Here is a 5732-nt window from a genome sequence, read left to right as displayed (position 1 = left end):
AGACCTTAAGGTCTGTGGTAAAGTTAAAAGTTAAAGGAATTATGCTAATTTAAAGAAATATTGTCATTTCCAGCAGAATTTAGTCACATTTCTAATCAAGTAGATTTATTAAATATTAAGGCAAGCGAGTATGATGAAAGTACAAGTAAAGTTGAGTTGGTGCGTTGCAATGTGAAGGTTAACCACTATTCAACCAGAATAGACAATTTGTGTAAAATCTTTAAGGTTACTCCAGAAGTAAAATTTTTTTGGAAACTTTAATAAACAAAGTAAAAGAAGTTAAGAAACTTGTTAGTGAAGATAAGTTGACATCTGAGGATGTATTAGCAGTAAATGAAAGTTTGTTGAACTTGAGTGTAGAAGAGGAAGTCTTAAATGAGCAGTTAAACCAAAAACCTTAGATAAGTTTACTGTAGAGACTGTCCCTACACTGCAAGTAGCTAGTGGGATGTCTGCTAGTTTTACTAAACTGCAGAATCCGATAGAAAGATACCTAAAAGCGTTTTAAACCGACTAATTTGAGTTGATGGATGACCCTCGGGTAATGCAACAATTGGTATCTGAAACTCCACTAAATGATAACGAAGTATTAAATATTAGCATAGGGTATGCTAAATGGGCCATTGTACCAAAAGTCCCGGGATTACAGGGTAAGTGGCAAGAGTATTATTGAGATTCATAAAAGTCTAATGAATTTCTTTGTGCCTATGGGACAAAAGGAAAGCTTGATGAGGAATCTTGTACATAGATCACAGAAACATAACAAAAGGTTAAGTAGTTATATTAGTAGCATTAAGGAGAATGCTAAACTTCTACAGTGTGACTACACCGAGAAGGAGATTGTTGACATCATAAAGGTCTATATTACTCCTAATTTAAGAGCAAGATTAGTATTTTGTGACAATCCGAAAAACTTTCAACACCTGGACCAGCTGTGTATACCCGAGCAGAATATATAATACGAAGAGAACAAGGTAAGAGAGACCAAACATAACCTCAAAACAGACGACAGCTGAAACCTTAAACAAACCCAGGAGAGCAGACGACAGTCAGTATATAAACAAAGGGTTTGTAAACATAACCTCAAAGCCAACCTTAACCTCAAATGTCAACAATGGAACAAAGATGTGTTATGTATGCGGTATAATGGGTCTCTATACCAAGGATTGTTTTAAAAACAAGAATGGAGTTGCTCCTAGATTCCAAGTGAATAAAAAACCCTGAGAAGCCCAAAAACTTGTGAATCGGGGAGAGGAGCAAACTAATCGGATCTCTCCCCAATTAAAGGTAAACAAAGTAGACTCATTAAAAAGCAGTAATTATTTAAGCGCACTATCAGTAGTAAAGGTGAGTTTTGGCAAAAATAATAGTACTAAGGCACTTGTGGATTCTAGAAGCAGTCTAACCTTGATGAGTGAGAAGCACCATGAACAATTACTACATAATAAGTTAGTAAATAAGTCCAAAGTCACTGAAATAAAATGTGCTAGTGCGGACAATTCAAATATTGAGTTGACAGGTGAGTGTGAAATAGTCATAAAAATAGAGGAGTACACTTGAAAGATAAAATTTGTAATAGCCAAGAACCTTGCATGGGAGGTTATACTTGGAGCTGACTTTATGAAACAAACAAAGACAGCTGTTATTTTAATTTTAAGCCACAAAATAAAATAGAGCTATTTGAAAACGCCACTAAACTCAATAGCAATGTAAATACAAAAATAAAAATTGGTTGCCATCAAGCTAGTGAAGGTGTAAAGAAATTATTAAAAGATTTTCCTGAAGTCTTCAGGACAAAAATAGGTAAGGCTATTGATTATCAGGGCCTAGTATCAAGGGCTGCACCATTTTGCCTGCCGGCGTGACCCCCTGGTCACGTGACCGCATACGTCACGAACCTGACGCCTGCCGCGTCTACCCGCTTGCCACTATGGGAGCGTTATGGTTTACATACTATTACACATCAGTAGAATAATATAATTAAGGACATCCTTATATATTCTTAAACTGTGTGATCTGCTGAAACTAGCAGTATAAATATATTTCAGTTTATATCGATTTGAACATTGTACAACCACAAAAAGGTATGTTTGAACTCCGAAATGCAATACATTGAAAGTGTATAAGCGTTATTTTTTTGGTTACAAACAAACTTTTAGCGGCAAAGTTGTAGTAAATTAGTTTATCTATAAGTTTCATTGGAAGAATTGGAATAAAATATTATTAATATTCCCCTAGGCTTTTCTATACAAATGAATAATCGAATCATTTTAGAAAGAAATAATATCCGTATATCTACTTTTTTTCAATTTAAACACATCTTATTGGTTAATAACTATTTAAATAATTTTATAGATATGTTTGAAAATATTTGGTGACTTACCTTATTCAATGTAAATGTCTAGTAGAACTAATGACGAAAAGATTGCAAGTCCAAATAAAATTAGTTCGTTCATTTTACAGCATTATTTGTTTACTGTTTTGTTTAAGACGTCAATACCTAAAACTACAATTATGCATGTTAATATATTGATACCACTTAATAGTTACAGCACTCATTTATCTAGTTCAACATTGTTCTTCAGTTTTTTTTTTATTGAATCCACTTCTTAGCTTTTTAAGCTGTTTTTAACCTCTTGCATTCTAAGTTACTATTACCTAAGTTCTTAAGTTCTAAGTTACGTTCCTTAATTTAATAAAAGTTCTCACTCTGGCATAAACGTGTATGGCTTGCTTGAAAAACATTAGGGAACTTTTCAGTTAAAATACTCTTCAGATTGGCTATAACATGGTTTTGTTTTGAAAAAGAATTTCATTCCCTGTAAAACTTTAAAAATACATTTTCAAATTCTTTAATTGTTTAGCTCGGATAAATTTTCTGTACAGTTAGACATCAAAGTAAATACATTATGTAGAATACCCGGCCGACAAGAAAATTTAGTACACCATCGCCTAAGGGTACTTGCTGATGGTAGAGGAAGCTCCATTTTCTCCTTCCAAAAATCATAAGATTTACGAGACAGAGCCCTTATCATAACTGCCCGCGATAAATCCTCACTGGAACATCTAGTTATTTTGCCCTTTCCTTGTAATTGCTTAATCTGCTGGGGAGACAAAAATTTAGAAACATAATCTGAGACTTTATAATTTTGTTCATACCTGATTTTGTAATAAGAAAGTTTTGTCCTCAGGGTTTTGACAGTTTTTGGACGCCTTCTTAAAGATTTAGAATGCATTTTCCTTTTTTTCACAATGGACTTATACAATATATCATGCTCTCTTCTCAGATTAGTTAGTTTTTGTTCTAAAACATCAATGGAAGATTTCACATTGTTGTTTTCTTCTAAACAGATTCTCGCATTTTTCGCAAACAGAACTCGGTTGTACGAGGTTACTTTCGTCTAATCGGTCTGTATTTAGCTGCTCAATTCGAGGTTTTTTTGGACTTAAACTGTTTAATCGTTCAATTGCGTTTTTACGTACACGTCGTTTTTCTATCCGTTCATTGCGTACATCGTCATCGTCATTACTGATAGTGGGAAGTTTTATTTACGGAACAACAAAGGGCTTTAATAACAATTTCTGAGGCAGCCCTAATAAGCGATTTTTCATGTCATCAATGTAGTCAGATGGTGCAAAATGATCACTACAAACATAGGCATACTTACAATTTACCGCGTCTCCTCTTTTACACTTTGATAACCAAATTTTACACGTCTCACTGTCTTTTGGAAACATGGTACACTACTCGCTGTTCACTTCCTTCAGTCTTTTTTTAGAGTTATTGGGACAAGTAGCCACAGTACAACAGCTCATTTTGACACTGCATAAATAAACTAAATCCACATCAAATCACTGAGGATCGACCTTAATCATTTCGGCATGTGCAGCAGCGTGTAAACGACAGTGCGCCAATGTAACACATGTTCAACGCCAACACGGCCAGTCCCTTCAAGTTGCAACGCGGTGCAGGCGCGGTGGCCGTATCTGGCCTGATCAGGCCAGCGACGTCATGGCTCCCCCCTCCCACAAACTCCGCCAAAGACTTTGTAACTCCATTTGCTTCCTATGAATTCCAAAGAGTTCCATATGGTTTGCACCTAGGTTCTGGTGTAATGAGCTCCTACTTGAATAAGGTACTTGATGGTATGAAGTACAAATATGTAATGAACTTTGTAGACGACCTAGTAATCTATAGTAAAAATATCGAAGAACATATGGTACAATTTAAGAAACGTGGTACAAAGACTTTCAGAAAATGGCCTGACTGTCAACCCTGCAAAGGTGAAGTTTGCGTGTAAGGAGATACAATTCCTAGGACACCCAATAAGTAAGGACGAAATTAAAATAGACCAGGACAGAACAAAAGCCATAACGGACTGTGAGCCACCGAAGAATGCAAAAGAAGTGAGTAGATTTATAGGAGCGGTAAGTTATTTCATTAAGTTCATACCAGGGTATGCAAAATATGCTGCCTGCCTAAATGATTTAAGAAAAAAGAATACTAAGTTTGTGTGGACTGAAGAGTGCCAAGAAAACTTTGAAAAATTAAAAGAATGTATAACTAACTCACCAGTGTTAGATATACCCAACTATAACGAGCAATTTATACTGTATTGTGAGGCATCTGAGAAAGCAGCAGGTAGTTGGCTGATGCAAAATATAAAGGGTGAAAATAAGCCTGTTGCTTATTTTTTTAAAAAGTTGAGTGAGACAGAACGAACAAATCTTACTGTTTATCAAAAGGAGGCCTTATATGTCGTATGGTCAATAAATAAATTCCGAAGTTACTTAGAAATACAAAAGTTCACTTAGGTCACGGATAACAACGCTTTGGCGTGGGTGTTATCCCATTTCAGAAAGCTTGGTAAGTTGTCAAGATGGGTTGCCACTATTTTAAGCCTACCATTCGAAATTAAACATGTGAAAGGTAAAGACAATGCTGTAGCTGACTATTTGTCAAGAGTATTTGAGAGTGAGGATAAAAATAAACTGTGTGAATTCGAGGAACTGCAATATTACGTTGATAAGGAAACAGAAAGTCAAAATGTAAATAGTCCAGTTAGTAAGGTAGTGATTAGGATAAGTGGTAAGAAATTCTTACAAAAATGTTAACAATGAAGAGTGCTGTAATATAGATAACTTAAAGAACTGTTCATTTAGCGTTTAATGAGATTAAAAATCATCAGAGTGAGGAACCAGAAATTGTAAATATTAGATTAAGTATTAACAATGAAAAGTTTTATTTAAGTAAGGGAGTTGTAATGTAATGGGCCAAAAACAATAGTAAAGGTAAAGTGTACCTGCCCTATCAACTTGTGGACATGGTATTTGCATATTACCATAATGCAAATGGACATTTTGGTATATTTAAGACCACTAGAAAAAAAGTGAAATGTTTTACCGACCTAACTTAGCGAATGAAATTAAAGACATAGTAAGTAAATGTGAACTGTGTATTAAAGGAAAGCCTAGTAGAAAGTATTTTGGTAAGTTAGTGTCTAATGTAAGTGAGAAACCAATATACAGACTTTATATTGATTATTTGGTCCGCTAGTAAGAAGCAAATTGCAGAACAACAATATTTTAATAATTATGGATGACCATAGCAAGTTTGAATGGTTATATGCAGTAAAAGATGCCAAAGGTACATCTGTAATTAAAATCCTGGACAATGTTGTGTTTAAAGACTTTGAATATTGTAAATATATAGTTTCTGACAATGCAAAATG

Source organism: Homalodisca vitripennis, unplaced genomic scaffold (assembly GCF_021130785.1).
Source record: "Homalodisca vitripennis isolate AUS2020 unplaced genomic scaffold, UT_GWSS_2.1 ScUCBcl_986;HRSCAF=4019, whole genome shotgun sequence".
Classification (NCBI taxonomy): Eukaryota; Metazoa; Arthropoda; class Insecta; order Hemiptera; family Cicadellidae; genus Homalodisca; species Homalodisca vitripennis.
The sequence above is the reverse complement of the archived record's forward strand: the minus strand, read 5'-3'. Positions refer to the sequence as shown.